The sequence below is a fragment of the Tamandua tetradactyla genome, chromosome 23 (assembly GCF_023851605.1).
Source record: "Tamandua tetradactyla isolate mTamTet1 chromosome 23, mTamTet1.pri, whole genome shotgun sequence".
NCBI classification, from domain to species: Eukaryota; Metazoa; Chordata; class Mammalia; order Pilosa; family Myrmecophagidae; genus Tamandua; species Tamandua tetradactyla.
Genome location: NC_135349.1, coordinates 2,645,568 through 2,666,139, shown reverse-complemented (window position 1 = coordinate 2,666,139; position 20,572 = coordinate 2,645,568). Strand labels below are relative to the sequence as shown.

At 35.9% G+C, this 20,572-nt stretch overlaps 1 protein-coding gene across 2 annotated transcripts in view; it reads right to left on the bottom strand.

The window, feature by feature from the left end:
- SDK1 (sidekick cell adhesion molecule 1) overlaps nucleotides 1-20,572 on the bottom strand; it is a 1,057,379-nt gene that overhangs the window by 951,394 nt on the left and 85,413 nt on the right. The window lies entirely within an intron of this gene.

Sequence of the window (20,572 nt, the reverse complement as noted above, 5' to 3'; positions counted from 1 at the left end):
TATTTGCAAATCATATATCTGAAAGGGATCTAGTATTCAGAACATATAAAGAAGTCTCACAACTTAGGAATAAAAAATGTGCAAAGAGCTTGATAGACATTTCTCCGAAGAAGATATACAAATGGCTGATAAGCACATAAAAAAAAGCTGAACACCATTAGCTGTTAGGGAAATACAAATCAAAATCACAGTGAGATATCAGTTCACACTCACTAGGATGGCTATTATCCAAAAAGGAAAATAAGTATTGGGGAAAACATGGGAGAAATTAGAACCCTCTTGTGCCATTGCTGGTGGGAATATAAAACGGCACATCCACTGTGGAAAACAGCCTGGTGTTTCCTCAAAAACATAGAGATAATTACCATATGACACAGCAATTCCACTTCCAGGTATAGAACACAAATAACTGAAAACAGGGATTTGAACGGATACTTACACACCTCTCCAAAAGTAGTCTTCAGTAAGATATTAAAAACACATACACACACACACACAAAAGATGAAAGGAGGTTGTATTTACACTCAACTCACACACACTTGAGTACTTCATCCTGTGAAAACAGATCACACAGTCATCATCAACCACCTAATGCTTCAGGAATATGTGGAGTTCTCCCAGCGTTACCTTCATTCAGATTCCACAATAAGAGTTTTCTATCACAGTATAGTTCTCGGATCAAAACGCCAGTATAAGAATTAAGTCCCTTCACTCATGAAAATTATTTTTCTTACCTTTCCTTTCCAAGCTGCTCTAAAATAGGAATAATAAACCTTAAATCCTTTAGGTCTGAGAAGTTTGCAATAAAGCTTGGTACAAATGCAGAGAAAACAAGGAATGTCACTGAAAAATTAATCTGCTTCAAGGTAGAGATCTAGAATGTTTAGGTTAAAATGTTCCACGTTGTGTACATGGCTTACTTTCAGTGCCTACTGATCAGGAAAGCCCTTTAAATAATCATCCTGAAAAATTCATTAGCTAGTTTTAATTGATTCAGATTAGAAACCTGCCCAGTTATACTGGTCATGAAACAACTACAATGTTACATATATCTTTCTTCTAGACCAAAGGCACTGAAGGCCCTACATACTTTGTATGATCAAATGAGAATTCCAACAATTTGAAAAAGGTAGCAGACACCAAACAGCTCACCAGGAAACATAGCCTGCACCTGTCCTATTTGGAACCTCTGGCCTGAGATCTATAAACAAGAAGAAAATAAATACGAGTAGGTCAAATTGTAGATTTAAATGAAGCGAATCAAAGGCAGATGCAGGATGAATACAGAGAATAGGGAAATGGAGATGGCGGAAGAAGAAGAGAAGAAAGCAGCTGAGAGTAAAAAGGGCACATGGAAGTGAGGAAAGACAAGAGCAGAAAGCAGAAATGGGGGGGGGGGGATGAGAAGAAAATTACCTGGAGGTGGGATAAGAAAGCAAAAGTAAACAGGTATTAACAGAGGTACTACAGGAGAAATACAAATATTCTTGATACAAATATTTAGAACATTATTACTAATTTCAGCTAAGACTTTTAAATTAAATGATTTTAAAACAGAAGCAACTGTACTATCAGAGATAACTGATTATATATTTTTTCTAGGAACCTGGTATATGCTTAAGATTTTTATTTTACCATTGTTAAACACTTTCTAGAGTATAACAGTTTGTCACTTTAAAATTGAGCTACCTAGTATCTACGGTATTGACAGATGGGTAAAAAATATGGTTTAAAAATAAATACATAATAGGGGGAACAAGTGTTAAAATAAATTGAGTAGATTGAAATACTAGTGATCAATGAAAGGGAGAGGTAAGGGGTATAGAAAAAAAATAGGGGAACAAAGGTTAAAATATATTGGGTAGAGGAAAATACTAATGGTCAATAAGAGGGAGGGGTAAGGGGTATGATATATATGAGTTTTTTCTTTTTATTTCTTTTTTTGGAGTGATGCAAATGTTCTAAGAAATTATCACGGTGATGAATATACAACTATGAGATGATATTGTGAGCCACTGATTATACACCAAGTGTGGAATGTTCACATGTTAATAATATTCGTGTTCGTATGTTGTTTTGTTTGGTCAATAAAAATATTTTTAAAAAATTGAGCCAAAGAGGAAAGATGATGGACATGATTACCATGTCATTGCTTACTATCTTCAAGACAGATGTTATACACAGCAACTGCACGTGTCACTCTTCAAATGGGTTGAAATAACCCACTGCTACTCAGTGGTAAATACATCATAGAACTCAGAACCATTTCCAATATGAAAACTTTCCCCCAGCAGACTCACAATTACATAATGGAGCACAGTCTCCCTTTCCACGGGTGTGAGGAAGTGGAGTGGGGGTGGGGAGAAGCTGTTAAGGAGGCCAGACTTTTGCAGGATGATTAATTACACACCCCGCCCCCATTGCAACAGAAACGTGGGTCAGGTGGCCAGGGTTATGGTGGCAGCAATAGACCAGGTGGGCACAGCCTTGAGAGTCAACCCAACACTAGCATGACACATATTCTATACAAGTTTTAAAACACAAGGACAGAAAAATTAGTATATTTCAACTTCAGTTTTCAACAATTATTTCTAGAGAAAAATATTAATAAACCTAGAAGTTTAACATCAAAAGAAGAGGGAAAGAGAAATCTGCTTCTGTCAATCTGAACATCTTTAGGAATATAGCATGTGCTATAATTTGCTACCCTCCCAACACACACACACACACACACACACACAGCGAGAGAGAGCGAGAGAGAGAGCGAGAGAGAGAGAGAGAGAGAGAGAGAGAGAGAGAGAGAGTGCGAGAGAGAGCCAGAGAGAGAGAGACTGACTTTGTATTCTTACAAAGTCTAATTGCTTTCCCCACACATCTGATTAGAATCAGTCCCACCAGTTTTGAAATTTACTTAATTTCAAATTAAAGTTTCAAACTAAGTTTGAAATTTTTGAAAATATCAAACTAAGTTTTGAAATTCACTTAATTAAGGAGTTTAATTCACTCACCCAACAAATTATATAGCGAGCTTCTAGGTGTTTGACTTGCCAAGAACATAAAGGTGGACAAAACTAATGCAACTCCTGTCCTCTTGGAGCTTACGTTCTAAACATTAAATAGTAAACTAATGTAAGTGGATGGGATGGTAAAATAAGGTGCGCTGGCTTGAGGATACTGAAGGTGATGAGACAAAAGATAAAAGGATACCTCTCTTCCTGTATCTGATGTCCTGCGGCTTGCAAAGATGGGAGTAGGACAGCAGAACGCGAAGTAAAAAATGGAGAAAGGATAACATTTTGCTTAAAAGTTTTAGTTGTGGAAGTGTCTTTGGCTAAAAAGGCAATGATCCCTGATCTAAGACGGATGCCTCAAGATTAGCCCAGCCTAAAACACCAAAGGCCGTGACTACATCAAGAATTTCTATCTCAGGGCTTCATTCTGAGCATTATTCCACTTTACAGTCATCTGCAGAATGCCCTAGATAGTAGCACCCCCAAAAGAGTTCACAAATCCTAAAGAGGCAGTCTTGAAACAGCTGTATATTGAATGTGAGGTTTGTAACAGTGAGAGTGCCTCCTGCAAGGACTGTCCTGGAATTGGCTTATCAGGTCTGGCTCTCACAGTATTTCAAATAGGGAGCACCAGACCTTGCTAGAATAGAACATCTACACTAGGGGACTAAGTAGTAGTTTCATGTTCTGGGAACAGACATTTTAGAGAAGGTATCCAAAGTGTTTTATTTGAATGTGTCCCTGGCCAAAAATGTAGAGTCACTTATCACACCCAAGCCGAATAAGAAACTAAAAACCAAGCCTCTGTGATTCCTTTAATAATAATCACCCTTCAGTGTGGTATGTAATTTGCCATCTTCCCTGAAGTATTGATACGATATGTATTTCTCAATCCTAAGTGGAAGAAAAAAAGTTAGCTGAACCCAAATTTGCCATCTAAGTGCTCCGTAGCTGTAGAGTGGATTTATCTTCGCTGAATCCAGAATGTTATCAGGACTCTATCTCCTGGCTCTGATCGCTTCAGGTGCTTCATTCCTCAAAAGGGTTTCTCCACAGAGCCAGAAAGATGGTCACCTAGCAGCCAAAACAAAACAAGCAACCCAAAAAGTAAACACGGTCCTCCTTGCTAACTCCGGCAGAAAGTCCCCCACAGGACTCTAGTTGAGGTGGCTCAATCACATGCCCATCCTGAAACTGACACTGTCCCTAAGGGGATGCTATAAGGTTCTAGGATGGGGGAAAATGAAGAGGTGTGTATGGGAGGGGGGAGTACAGTAAACAACAGTTTCCAAAAGAGAGCTGCACTCAAGCACATGAACACATACTTTGTGGAATAAAGATGAGGTTTTGCAGGGGAAAAGATGGAAGGAAAATGGAACTAGACAGAAAAACTATAGTTGCCACAGTCCCCCATATTAACTTCCCAACTTTTTAAGAAAGTAAACCTTTAAGTTAAAACATTCTATTTGCACAATAAGGCTGAGGAAAACTACATGCTTCTCCCCAGCTCCCACACTATCTCCAAAGCAATCCCTGAGTATACTCCCATAACCTCTGGAATCCTGAGGAGGGCTCTAATTTAGATGTCTTTGCAAGAATCTGCACTAATGTCCCAAAGACATGCCTTATAAATCTTCATTCCATATTCCTATGTATAATGGTGTGGTAGTTAGATTCAGTTGTCAACTTGGCCAGGTGAAGGCACCTAGTTCTGTTGCTGTGGACTTGAGCCAATGGTACATGAACCTCATCTGTTGCTAATTACATCTGCAGTCAGCTAGGAGGCATGCCTGCTGCAATGAATGACATTTGACTTAATTGGCTGGTGCTTAAATGAGAGAATTCATCGTAGCACAGCCCAAGCAGCTTGGCATACCTCATCTCAGTACTCGCAGCTCAGCCCAGGCCTTTGGAGGTGCAGAAAGAAATCACCCCAGGGAAAGTTGTTGGAACCAGAGACCTGGAGAGAAGGCCAGCAGAGACCATCCTGTGCCTTCCCACATAAGAAAGAACCTCAGTGGAAAGTTAGCTGCCTTTCCTCTGAAGAACTAACAAAATAAATCCCCTTTTATTAAAAACCAATCCGTCTCTGGTGTGTTGCATTTCAGCAGCTAGCAAACTAGAACAAATGGTCATTACCTACCTTTATTTTATCCAATGAAAGAAGAATTTTATAGTTAAAATGTTTAATTCTTTTATTAGGTGCTTTAAAGCCCACCACATTTTGGATCCACGTAGGGTGCTTTCTTATTTGCTGAAGTATGATTACATATAAAAATCTAAAGATCAAGTCTTGGAGGTGATGAATGCCAACTGGATTAATGTTCAAAATCAATATCAATGTTCAGAGCTGCTACAATACTGAATCCTACAGAAAATCCTTGTTGCATACTAATTTCAGAGAGCACTTAGTTCTATTTTGAGACTGTTTAATGAAAAACTTTTTAATGAATCATACCTTAACTTATACTATAAGCTTGAAAGAACATTTTAATGATTAGAATAGCTAATTGTTCCAAATATCCACCCTACTACTGAAACAAATGACCAAAGATCTCCACTAATAAATGAATGGGAACATCATACATATCAATCTGAATATCATTAATGGTTTAAAGTTTTATAATGCTACATTATTATTGTTACTCTAGTTTTTTTTTTGACAGAAAATAAAATTAAGAAATACAACTGTGCATAACTAAGAGAGCAACTAAGGGACAAAGAAACGTTTGACCACAAATCATAAATCCAAAAGTGAAGGAAGTTCATAATTTCTTCTTATTTCTAAGATAACACCACCAAAGAAGATATGCTTGGTGGTTACATTGTACCATATGCACCAACCAAACCATGCTAAAATGTTTTCCCAACTCTTTACCCATCAAAAGCTGTTTGTCTTTCTCTTTATTTCTTCTTTGATACCTAGATCTTCTGAGCATCTATGCCATTTTTTTATAAACTTGGTTTTGCATATTTTAAATATCATAAACATTTCAAAATTACAACAGTATGTGAAAATTCAATAAACATGAAATGTGAGCTTCCTGACTGAAAAGAGAGAGTTCTTGTATCTCATTTACTAAGTTTTTCCCCATTTTGCCCCTGAGATGGCTCTTATGGTTTGAAGGAACATCTGAAAATCCTTAGACAACATTAGTGGAGATCTTTTTAACCTACAAAAGTCCATGATTCTGGTGGGCCACGGTGGCTCAGCAGGCAGAGTTCTCACCTGCCGCACCGGAGGCCCAGGTTCGATTCCTAGTGCCTGGCAACAACAACAATAACAAAAATCCATGATTCTAAGACGACCACAAAAGAAAGTAGTCAATAGGTAGTTCAGCAAGAAAAAAAAGGACTTACTAGAAGATTAAGAAAAAAAAAAACCAAAGCAAACAAAAAGAGTTGTGACTTAAAATAGAAAAAAAAGAATCTTATCTTTATGTGAAATAAGAAAACAAAAAAAGAAAATTAATTTAAAAATACATTATGATGAGATGCTGTAAGATATCCCAGTATTTATGATTCTGTGAGGAGTCCTTTTATTTTTTTAATGGTAAAATGCTGTCTGGATTGGCCAGGTTATGTTACAGGAACAAACACCCCAAATTTCAGTGCCTTAAAACATCAAGAGTTCTCTTCACACTTTAGATTGATGACAGCCAGGTGGTGTAGGCACAGCTCTTCGCTGCATTCCAAGACCCAGGCTGATAAAGCAACCACAATCTAGATTATTTTGGGGCAACAAAGAATAGTCAACTGCCTACTAGCTCTCTTAAAGCTTTAAACTTTAAGGTAACAGAAAATACAATGCGATCATTTGCCCAAGAGGATATCCAAAAATAACTGGTCTGTAGTGGTAATAACTATAACACTTCCTTGAATATGCGATACTCTTTCATTACATTTAATATTAATATTTCATCAACCAAATGGAAGACAGAAACCTTAAATTAATTCCATCATCACACTCCTTATTAATCAATTAATATATCACAGCCTATAACAACGTCAATGGTTAACATTAATATCATCCAAAGAAATAGAAAAATATCAATGTCTAAGAGTGATTTCTGCAGGAAAACCATAAAATGTCATACACGTTTAAAAAAAGCATTAAGCACTTGGTTCTTAACCAAGAGAAATAAAAATCTATTTATTTACATTTTAAAATGGGAGGAAAAAATAAAGCTCTAAGTGTACAAGCACTTAAAATGAAGATTATTTCTCCATCATATCAATAAAGGGAAAGAAAGAGGAGGAAGAGGAGAGGAAAACAGAAAAAAGGTAAATAGACAGGCAGGGGAAAAGCAAAAAAAAAAAACAGAGTAAGAGGGAAAACTCGGATAAAGAGGAGGAGCAAGAGAAAAAAGACAAACATAAAATACCATATTCCATAAAACCAAGAGAACGAATTTGTACATCAATGGCCGCAATGTTCATCTCTAAAAGATTCAATTCTAAAACTACCCTAGTGAGAGAGAAATGAAAAAGGTGCTTAGAGAAATAATGCAATCAAGCAAGTCTCTTTTTGATGAGCTCAGAATTTTCAAAAGAATGAAAGAAAAGCATACTATGAAAGAAGCACATGAATTTCTAAAATCAGTATCAGGAAACAATCTCAATCTGAAATGAGTTTGTGAAAAATGAAAAAAAAAGGTTCACTTAGTTACATTACGTTTTAACAAGTGTTTCTAGAAAGCGTACTCAACTCTTTATTAACTCTTAGCCAAAGAAAATAACCTTCAAATTAGAGAAAACTAAACACTCCGAAGAGGAAAACTAAAATCCAAATATAGGTGAAGATATTAAAGGGAATCTTAGATATTCTAAACATTAACAGTTGTCTCTTAATCTGTATTAATTACAATGTAGGAATTTGTGGATAAACTCAGCAAACACTTGCCTTAATAAGTAGAGATTTTTTTTTAAAGTGCAAGGGCTCCTGGGTGCTGGCAATGTTCTACTTCTCCAGTTGCGTGGTGATTACACAGGTGTTTATTTTATAGTTGGTTAAAGTGGGCATCTGCTTTGTGTACATATCATGTAATATTTCACCAAAAAAAAAAAATTGAAATTTTTAAGGGGTTCAGGAAGAGTAGGGATAGGCAAATGCTGTCTCAACCTTCCAAAACTATCAGTAAATCTATTTACAGGAATCTCTACAAGATTCTTTATGAACCAAGAGAATAGTTTGTAAAAGCTGATAAAGCTGGCATGACAATTTATTTTTTAAAAAAGCCGTGAAACTTTTTTTCACAGAATTACTTAGGAACTATACCTTGCAAGAACTATGACATGTCCTATCTGTACTCTACAATCTGTGATAACAGGGTGGGGAAAATAGAAAAATGTGATGAATGTTGGGGCAGTTGTGCGATTTCTTAACTTTGAAGAACCAGACAGAATTAATCACTGGATCAAATTTTTCTTAGAGAGAGGACTCTAGGGATGAGTGCAGAAGTTCTGTTGACTGTCTCTCAACACTCTCATAAGGCAAGAATACAGAAGTCTAAAAGTAAAGATTTAATGGATAATAAACCTGGGGGTGAAGTGATGAAGTTCTTAGCCATAATTTAAGAGAATATTCACAACTTTTAGATATGAGATATCCTTACATCTTCAATACTTTATTTTTAAAAAACTTGGCTGCATATTTTAACAAAACATATCAATGGAACTTCACCTAATATGACTAAAACTGAATTGGCCAGATACATTCCACCCCAATTTAATCGTGAAAATGAGAAAATAAACTTCAATTTAGTTATAAGCATAAAATTAGAGAGCTTCCCAATAGACGTAAGAAATCAAACGGCTTTCATATATATATTAAATGTTGCCTGGTAGATTCTCTTAAGCAACAACTGTTAGCACCAAGGCTTCTCTAACATGGTCAAATAAGCATAACTGAAATTTAATAGCTTCCTAGTTTACTTCATTTTGCTTCATTCAATTTTAATTTTGAGATCGTTAAGCATAGTATAACCACAAATATTTTGTCCTTATCCTTCAGGATATCTTCTAAATAAGGACAAGGGTTAATGCCTTAGCTAGCAGAGCTAAACAGTCTACTTCAAACCCATAAAGTCAGTGTGGATCCCCAATCAAATGTAATTAACTGCATGCTAGTGTAATGAAAGTATGATTTTGATGTACATAAAAAATAATATGGATTGATCATTTGACTTTTTTTTTTTCAGGAACTGCTAAAGCACTAAACAACAACAAAAAAATGTTCTTGTAAATGAAATGCTAAGACTGTTAAATTTAACTTTTATTACGTTACTTGTTCCAACATTTATCCCAGAAAATTTCTAAAATGATCACAATGCCAGTGAAAAATAGTATTTCAAAAGCAACTTTTTACTTATATTCTACTTTCCAGGTATAAACGAAAGGCATGAAATGAAATTATATCATCTTCTGATTTGCCCACAAACCCTGGCTTCAGTTTTTTTGTTTCACTGTCAAAAAATAATCTGAAAAACAACAACAAAAATAATTTGAACTGTGGTGAATGGAAAATGGTCCTCAAATGCGATTAAAAGCCCAGTTGTATCATGAAATGTGTTGCTTGGGCAAAGCACTCAGCCTCACTGTGGCCTGTTGTCCCATTTGTAACAAGTAATATGACATTGTATGGAAAGCATTTGGTACAGTGGCCAATACAAAGGAAATGTGTCAAATCCACTAAACTGTTTCTTCTACTTATCTTCTTTTCATATGAAATCTGTGGTGCCTTGGAGTTAAATGTTCCACAAACTTCTTAATCTTAATCCATTCCTGTGGGAGTGAAACCACTGTAAACAGAACCTTTTTTTGAAGATATTTCAGTTAAGGTGGGCCAAATTGAATCAAGATGGGTCTTAATTCTATTATTGGAGGTCTTATAGAGAAAGCCACAGAGAGAAGCCAGGAGTTGCAGCCAGAAGCTGCAAGTCAATGGAGCTGGAAAAGAAAGAAGACCCTGGCATGTACAATGCCATGTGGACAGAAGCTAAGAAACCCCAAAGACTGCCAACCAGAAGGTACCAAGCCCTAGGAGGAAGCAAGCCTTCCAAGCCTTTGAAACCATGAGCCAATAAATTCCTGTTGAGTCATTCTATTATATGGTATTTATTTTAGGAACTAGGAAAAAACAGAATTCACAATTGAACGCTCCCCCAATAATGATAAACATGGTTCATATATAAATCTTAGCATCCCTATACGCTAATCTGGTTACTCATATGACAAAGTTGAAATTTCATTGCTTGTAATAAGTCTAAAGCATGATGGGCAGCTCCACTGGGCATTCAGAAATGGACTCCAGCTAAGTGTGGGGTCAATTGTTAATGAAGGAAACTAAACACAGGCACTTTTAAGCGTTACATATTATTTTTCAATTATATGAAGTATAGAAACAAAGAACATGGGTCATTCTATTAATTCCTAGGAGTGGCATAAATGTATCTCTCAGTTAATTTGTGTTTAAATTTTTTTTAAGTTACGGTAATTTCAAAAATTGGGGGTCATAGAGTTCCTGTTTTCAGTACACTTTATGAATTCAAATGCAGAGTAAGGTTATGTCAAATGGCACTAATTTCCAAAATAGCCCCAAACATGAAACATATTCATTAAAGTTGATAAGTAGCAATCCAGGAATAATTCAGGCATTTAAAGAAAAGGACAGTCAACAAGGATATAATCTATTTCATGATTCGTGAATTCTTCCATGCCATGAAATTATATCATTCACATATATATACGCTCAACTCAAAGAAACAAAAAAAGGAATAATGATAATAACAGAAAATAAAACAGAGAAGCACCTCATGGAAAATAAAAGGGCACCTGGAATAATATGAAAAAGAAAAAAGCAGCAGCTAATGAGCCAATGGGACAAGAACACAAGAAAACCACATATATCTGTCTGATACTCAATGTGCTTCTTTATTATGCCTTGTAGTTTCTCAAAACAGACCCTCTCTCCTCTAAGAAGTTATTCCCACACACAGGATTTGTCCTAAATCCATGACAAGTTAATTCAACCTGATGTCTGTTCTGTTTGAATCCCCAAGTCTTTCAAAACATAGGTCAGAACTCATTTTCTTACACAAACCTGTGAATGCTTGAATCTTTTCACACTACTTAAAAAGGGCAACTGGGAAGAGAGAGATTTCCCCAGGACCAGAAATAACCAGAAAATCTCTTTCCTTCCCTCTGAAATGGAAAGGGGTAGTTAAACCCCAAAGACATGCAGATACATTAAAAACACCTTATGTGTGAGAACATAAGGGTACTTTTGTTATTAAAATACTAAAGAAGAAAATCTACTTCAATCTGAATCTCAAATTTATTTTAAGTGTCTGGCCCAGGGTTACACAAGGAAAGGCTCAGCTAGTCTATCAGCCTCTGTGAGAATGAAAATAGGCCACAGTCACTGAATTAAAATGTAGGCGAAAATTTTTCAGTGTTTTCAATAAATCCACAGGATTTACTCCTGGCACACTTTCTTGCTGCCAGCAGGGATAATCTCTTCCCCATTTACACTTATTTTCCTAGTCTAACACAGATGATCACTAGCCTCCCAGAAAAGCAGAATTCTTCTCAAAAAGACTTGAGATCTCTGGAATTAATATCAAGTGTTTTGACATCTGAAAAAACACACTCAAATGATGGACTTTTTTATACTTACCAGGCTCAGCAACATCGTGATTTTGTTGTTTGTTTTTTAATGACAGTCTTCCATCTTTTCCAATACTTTTATAGAAGTCTAATTGATTTTTCTGGCCTTACTGCGTTAGCTAAACCCTTCAAAGCTGGATAAAAGTGGTGAGAGTGGACATTCATATCTTGTTTCACATCTCGAAAGGGAATACTTTCCATGTGTTCCCATTAACCATGATGTTGGCTGTTTAGTTTTGGTTACAAAAGCTGCATTCTAGTTCCAAATCTGTCAGATTCTAAAATCATAAACGGTGAATTTATCAAATATTTTTCAGCATTTATTGCAATGTTCCTATGGCTCTTATCCTTTCATCTGTAAATGTGCCAATAACTGATTTTCTAATATTAAATTAAATTAATTTAACTTGAAGAACTCCTAAGAAAAAGGCAACTCTTCATAATGTATTACCTTTTAATACACTATATTTAATTTGCTAATAAACTGCTAAAGGTTTTTACAACTGAATTCATGAAGGTGATTGGCCCTTAAATTTTCAGTTTCCTAACAACTTTATCAGGGTTTGGTATCAAGGTTATATTAGCCTCATAAAATTAATTGGGGTATTTGGCCTCTTTTCTCTTTTTTTAAAAATCTGTGTAAGATTGGAATTATTTTTTCCATGAATATGTAGTAGAAATCACCAGCAAAGCCATGTATGCCTGGAGTTTCCCCTGTGGGGACAGCTAAAATAAAAAAAAAATTTAAATAGCTATAAGACTATTCATAGATCTCCATATCATCTCGAATCTGTTTTAATATATGATTCATATCATCTAAATTTCAAATTTATTTGCACGAACTTGTTTAAAATATGTTCTTGTCAATTTTATTAGCCTTCCCAAAAAACAAACTTTTAGCCTCATTGATCCTCTTTCTGTTTATATTCCATTTTACTAATTTCTACTCTTACCTTACTATATATTTTCTTGGATTTAACTGGCTCTTTTTCTAGTTTCTTATAACATGCTTAGTTCACTAAATTTAGCCTTTCTTCTATACTAATTTCAGCTTTTAACACTATTTTACCTTTAAGCACTGTTTTATTAGTATTACTATTTGGTTTTTAAAGACTTTAATTTCCATTATAATTCTGGTAAATTATATTTTTAAGTTTATTTCTTAATTTCTAGATATGTGAGGATTTTCACATTATCTCTTGATTACTGATTCCTTGCATAATTCTACTAAGGTTAGGGAACATAGTCTACATAATTTGAATTATGTGAAACTCGCTAAGACTTGTTTTATGGTCTTTTACATAACCAATTTTTGAAATGCTCCACATGGGCTTCAAAAGAATGGATTATGCAGATGATGTAAATAACATTCTGTAAATATCTATTAGGTTAAATTTGTTAATCAAGTTCTTTAAATCAACTATAATCTTTGAAATTTTTTGTCTACTAGTTCTATCAATTATTCAGAAAGGTGAATAATTTTCCATCAGGATTTGGATTTGGCTGTTTTCCTTCTGTTTCTACATATTTTTGCTTTATATAATTTACTCTCTGGGTTACTGTGTGCCTACATATTTGAAATTATTCTATCTGGTGACCTGAACTTTCTTCTATCCTCTTCCTCTCTAGCATGCCTTTTGCCTTCCTTCTTATTTTGTCTGATAGCAATAGTTATACCAACTTTCTTTTGATTAGAACTGAAACAATTTCCATTCTTTTGCTTCCCATATCTTTGTTTTACAGATATTCTTCTTCCAATCACAATAGATCACTTTTCTTAAAAATACTATCTAACAAGTTTGTTAAAGGAATTGCTTAGTCTATTTACATTTATTGTAATTACTGACACTTGGATTTATATCTATTATTATTTTGTGCTTGTTATTTTTCCTGCCTTTTCTATATTTTTTTCTCTTTCTGGAAAACAATGGTCTTCAGGTCTGTTGTTTGTTTTTCTCCCTTGTGTTCAAGTAACAACAGTACATTATTAGGTAAATAAAATGATTCATCAATTTTTATTCTTACTATTTATATGCTAGTTTTCTCATCAGGGTAGGGTGATGTTTAACTTTCCTAGTTAATAAATTCTCATGCTTTTAGCTGATAGCAAAACATAGGACATAAAATTTCTATGACATTTCAATACAACTACCATCTGGTCTTTAAGATTAACCAATTCATGGAAGTGCTGGCTGCCCATTAAAAGCAATGGCAATAGACTCTCAGAACTGCCGTTTAGGCAGTAGCCAAGCTGCTTTCAAAAATAAAATTTGCTTTTATTTTTCTAGTTTTAGTCAATAAAACCAAAGTATATTATCACAAAATAGTTATCTGTGTATCAGATATCGATCCTTGCGGCAACCAGATGCCATTAATTATGTTTACTCTATCATAATTCTCTTTTAACACTTAGTCCAAAATAAAAATCAGTTGAAAATAAATTCCTACAATGCAAAACAGTGTTGTTCGATTTTTAATGGGAAAAGAAAACTGATTTTAACAGTCTCAGTAATTTTTTTTAAGTTTTGAGCAAACTGCCAATGCTGTATGTTCAACTGTAAGACATGAACAAGCAGATACAAAGTTCAGCATTACAAAACACAAATGAAATTAATATGACATGTTTGGTGATTATAGAAGAAAAGGCTGTGACACCACGAGGAGAAGATCACCTGGCCACTGACAAATGCCTCCAGACTAGCAAGCAGTCTAGGATAACATTCTCAGCCACAGTGGCCCAGAAACTTTATTACAATCCGAGCTGAATAGTCTCAAGAAAACCTCAGGCTAACTAAACTTAAAAGCAACAAATGTCATGCTATCAACATTAATAATTTACAAGAAAATAAAAAATTGCCCAAAACACACAATACTAAATTTTTCTTTTCAATATAATCAATCCCTCTAAGTAAGCTACACTGGCGAACAAATAATGATCAGATGAGGCACTTAGTTTGAAATCACAACAAATGGAGTTATTTACTTGTGTCAGACGTTTATGACATCAAGTTGTATACATTTCCACTCTGTCACATGCTTGCCCGAAGATACCCTAGATATGTTTGCATAGGCATTGACAAACTTTTTGTCTCACTGTTTCTCTAAGTTTGTTGTATGACACCCTTTCTCTCTGGAATACATTCATCTTATTACTTTTAGATCCAGTTACATGCCTACCTGGAGGTCAGTAGCGGGTTCTCTGTCTTTCTTTCCTTTGATCTATTACCTACTCATCCCAAGAAAAACTTGCTATTGGGGCACCACACTGGTACCCCCATATACCACCAACATGGTGGTATACTTGCATTATCATACTACATAAAACATTGACATAAACAACAGGATATAAAAAGGTTCCAGGTAAAACATCCTCCCTCCTGCTACTTTAATCAAAGCCTCAACAATGCTCAGAGGCATTGCCTTACATCTACCAATTCAAAATGCTATCTTAAGATACAACTCCTGCAGCCCCCAAAAGCAGGTATAATTTCACAGGGTCCTCTCCATATTCCTCACTTCTTAGTCCTTTCATCTGCCTCTACAAAGCTGGTCTCTCCCCAGCACGTGCCAGGAAAGCTCCCTCCTGGGCATCTTGACCACTCCTGCTTCGGACCCAAGATAAAGCAGAGTTTCACCCTAGAGTTCTCTCAGCTCCCACAACCCATGTGCCAGTTTCTAGGTTGAGGACAGAGTTTCTGTTTCAGTTAAGTGACTCCAAGAAAGACTTTCCTATAAGTGATAATGAGCCAAGGTCCATTACGCATAAGACTCTTGTTCTTTTCACAAACACAGTCCTCATGAAGCCAAAGTTATGCACATACATATAAAGATGACTATTATCACACAACCATAGAGCAGTGGAGAAAGGAAGGAATAGGTATACAGGAGGGAAATGAGAAAATGCCAAAAGTAAAGTTCACTTCAAGATGCTGCTGCCTAGGGAGAAAAAAGGAGAGGGCAGAGCAAGTCAGCCACCTAAACTCTAGGGTGACACATACAAAAATGTAGGAAATGTATTCCAGAAACAGGACAAACCTAATAAAGTGGTAACAAGGAACAGAGCATCAGAATATTTCATACCATGCACAGCTTACACCTGCACCTAACAAATGGAACTCTATGCAGAGGAACTATCTATAATTAATACTAACAAAAAGCTATCCTCTATTCAACATTTGCTACTATGTTCCAGGCACAATGTTTAGCAATTTTTGTCATTTGATTCGATGTGCTCAAAAACTCATAAGAATGGGGGGGTGTAAGGGTAGTTCGGTGCTAGAATTCTCACCTGCCATGCAAGAGACCAGGGTTTAATTCCCAGTCCATGCACTTCCCAAAAAGCAAACAACAATTCAACAAATGGTGCTGCAATAACAGGACACTCACATGGAAAAATAATGAAACATGATGTCACCATACAAAATGCAAAAAAAAAAAAAAACCTCATAAGAATGAATAAAAAACCAACAGCTCATGTTCATTGAGTATCTATTCTTCATAACTGTTTCACCTCTATATAACTTGAGGTAGGTACTGGTATTATTCCAGTTTAGAGATGAAAAAGGCTGAGTGAGAGAGGTTAAACTTCCTGAGGCCACTCAACTATCAAGTGGTGGAGCCAGGAATGGAACCCAGGCAGCAGAACCATTGAACAGCTGCAGCTGTTGTAAATATCATCCTACTAATAGAAATAAAGGCCCAGCTGAGATTTGAACCCAGCTTTGTGTTTATCGTAATAATATCCTTTCTCTCACTTAAGCATTACACACATTTAAGTATGCATGAAGCAGGATTCTTACCATTTCTTCATCTCCATTTGTTTTGAGGGACTCAAATCTACTTTATAACGGAAAAAAAATACACATTCTGTAATATGTTTGTAACTACCTAGGTATTGAGCCACTCTCTGATGCATAAATTATTCCCTGGAAATAAATGAGGTATTTAAGAAACTTGTATTAACTCTTTCAGGCCACAAGGGTACCATTCTGTGAAGTGAATTCTTAATTCACTAAAACGGTACCCAAGAGGCTGAGAAACACAAAACTTCCTCTGAGGGCACAGGGAGAAAAAAAAAGCCTGCAAAGCCATTTAGGAATATAAACTAAATTCAGAACACAATTTAAACACAAGTCACAGAGAAATACTGTTCTAATAGATTAGCCCCTGGCCCTCAAGAATTCAGTGAGATTAAACTGCAGAGAAGTTGGAAATATCTAGGCTTTCTGGATAGAAAACCACCCTGGATGGAGTATTTGAACCAAACACATAGGATGCAGACTTGAAAGCAGCTAAAGTTATTCTGCTAGAGTTTCATCAGGATCTTTTGGGAGCAGAGACAGAGTGAGGGAAGTGACGTTACCAGGTCTCCAGTTAGTATCCAATGTCTTCCTGTTCACTCCTGCAGCCTCCGCACTTTGAGTTCTAACCTCTCCTCCTATCTGCCTTCCAGAATTCCTCCCTCTCACAGTCTCATACTGACAGTACATCAGTATTCACAGGTTCCCAGCAACCTAAATCTCACTGCATATACTGCACACTCAAGACGATTTAAGTACCACTACTGACACATTAATTATGCTCTTTAACCTACAGAGGTATTACTCCATGTACCACAAGCTATCAGGAGATTTGTCAGTTGTCATCAGAATACTACAAGGTTTCTAAAAGAAATAGTCTTAAAATTTCATTTCCATGAATCAGGGTAGAATTCATGGAGGCAGTAGCATCTAAGCAAGATCTAAAACAAAAAGTACAACTTAAAAATTTTTTTACTGTGATATATACATACAACCTGAAATCTCCCATTTAATACTTTCAAGTTTACAATTCAGTGGTATTACTTACATTCAAAACATTGTGCTACCATTACCACCCATCCATTACCAAAACTTTTCCATCACCCAGAACAGAAACTCTACCTATTAAGCATTAATTTCCCATTCTCACTCTACCTCCACCCCCAGCAGTAATCTATAATCTACTGTCTCTATAAATTCGCATATTCTTATTTTACAAAACAAGTTGTTCTCAAGGTCCATCCATGTTGTAGCGTGTATCATTCCTTTTTATTGCTGGATAATATTACTGTGTGGACAGACCACACTTTGTTTATTCATTTATCTGTCAGTGGACAATTTTTTGTCCACCACAAATCCTTATGTTGGACATTTTATCTACCTGCTGGCAGACATCTTTTGACTATTGTGAACAAAGCTGCTATTAACATTAGTATTCAAAATAACTGTTAGAGTCCCTTCAATTCAAAAATTCAAGAAGTTTCTAATTCTTTTAGGTACACACCTAGAAGTGGAGTTGCTGGATCATACAGCAATTCTAGGTTAAACTTTTTGAGGAACCACCACAGCAGCATACCATTTTACATTCCCACCAACAATGCAGGAAGGTATCAATTTCTCTGCATCAAGGCCAACACTTTTCTATTGTTTCAGTAAGTCATTCTAGTGGGTCTGAAGTGGTATCTTGTGGTTTTGTTCTGCATTTCCCTATGGTTAATGATGTTGAGCATCACTTACCTTACTTAATGGCTACTTGTATATCTTCCTGGGAGAAAAGTCTGTTCAAATCGTTTGTTCAGTTTAAACCCAGCTGTTTGTCTCTTTATTGTTGAGTAACAGAATTCTTCATATACTCTAGATATTAAACCCTTATCAGATATGCAGTGTCCAAATATTTTCTCCCATTCAGTAGGTTCTTTTCACTTTCTTGATAGTGTCTTTTGATGCATAAAAGTTTCTGGAGTTCAATTTTTCCATTTTTTTTTTGTCACCCATGCTTTTGGTGTAAAATCTAAGAATCCATTGCCTAATACAAGGTTCTGAACATATTTCCCAATGTTCTCTTCTAAAAGTTTTATAGATTTAGTTCTCATATTTAGGTTGTTGATCCATTTTGAGTTAATTTTTTGTATATAGTATGAGATATTGGTCTTCTCTCACTCTTTTGCATGTGGATATCCAGTTTTCCCTAGGACTAAGTGCTGAAGAGAAGGATACGCACAATTTTAACAGGTTCATTTTTAGATGCAAAAGATGGGGGCGGAGGGGTGGGGATAATAAAGCAGAAAGACTAGTATGAGCAAATAAACAAAAGTGAGACGATACAAAGGGAGCAGCACAAGTAAAATATTTAGCTGCAGACTTTGGTGTATGGCGTGAAACTCTCTTCCAAGTCTTTTGAAAAGAATAAGGGCAAAGATTCTCTCAGCTTAGTGGCTAATTTCTTTTCATATGTGCTCTCACTGGCTGGCTTTTTCCTACCGATTCTGATGTTTTTAGCTATGTGCTCCTTAATATTTTGCCATACCTAATTTCTAATAAAGATCTAACTAGCTTTACTTAGCATGGTCTTGCTTTTCCAGTGCTCACAATTTTTAGGTTCGTTTTTCTTAAAATAGCTCCTTCAGTAATACTACTGCTCTTATATGAAAGAAATGATTACTGCCATGGAGACTCCGTCATTCAGAGTCCACATTCCACCTGGGCGGAAGAGTCTGGTCTTTTACCACAACCCTAAAATTTCTCCTCTAAAAATCCAGGCCTCTGATATCTCTTAAGACCAACAGAGGCTTTGGTTTGGTTATGTTTTTTCGTTCTAAAAGGAAACATTCTATTAGTGTAACTCTTCTCCAAGTGGGGGGAAAAACCCTTAGATTTTACTATGCAGAACACTTTGGCTCCACTTCCAGGATGGGATCTTTGCTGTACTGCTGAATGACTAAAAGGCCTATTTTAAGAGCTCTTTCCACAGAAGCATTTGGCTTTCAAAGGTGAATTCTAGAAAGACAGTAAAAGATCTGCAATCTTTAAAGAGAGTAACTTTGAAAATTCTAGTAGTTGAGGTTTCAAAGCTCACTGAGTCTAAACAATACAGTTGGGCTTAAGTTCTGTTTCACCATTTACAGCTGTGTGGTCTGAGACAAACTTCCCCTGTCCCGATTTCTTCATTTGTATTTAATGAGGAATGCTGTGGGGAATTAAATAAAACAATGTGTACAAAGTACTTAGAACAGGGTCTGGCATAGCCAATGGTTAAAACATTTAAGTTCTAATTATGGTTATGCCTACAAAGCCACCACAAAGCAGAGTACATTTGAAGAACTTCAAGCAGTTTCATATGACAAGACAATAGATATGTCTGGAGTGTGGGGAGAGAGAAGAAAGAAGGGCACCTAAGAAGAAACCAGGAGCCAGACGAAGAGCTGCAAATGAATGCTGACTGGACCTCTGATAGTCCACAGAATACCTCTAAGTGAACTAGAAACGCCCCCCACTGCCACCGCCATCCCCACAGCTTGAGGAACAAATGAGTGGACGGGACTCACCTCCTTACTGGTACCCATACAGAAAGCATAAACAACTTTATTGTGAGCTGCAGTGCTACACACGCAGGAGTTTGAGTTTTATTCTGAAGGCAGCAGGGATGTCCCAAAGCTTTTAAACAAAAGAGTATGAGGTGTTCAAAGCTGTAATTTAAAAACACTGAGACTCTTTTTTTTTTTTTTTTTTAAGTATTCATTTTTTATTTCCTGTATGAATTCTATTTCTTCATCAGTATCATTGTTCTATTGGTGAGCATTGATGAGGAAAAGTTCTTACAAGGAAATTTCTCATAATTGTGGAAGGAAAGGTTGAATTAGGTATGATCCATTCGTGAGTCTTAATGTGATGCCATTGCTTGGATATTGTTAAACACCAACTTTAAGAAGGTATATTGGGAAATATCAGAGAAAGGTGAATATCCCGTTATTAGGTTGGACTAAGGAATCTTTCTTATTTAGAAGAACACTAGGGTTGCGTTTTAGCTTCCTAGCTGCTGGAATGCACCATACCAGAAAAAGAAAGGCTTTTAACAAGGGGAATTTAATAAGTTG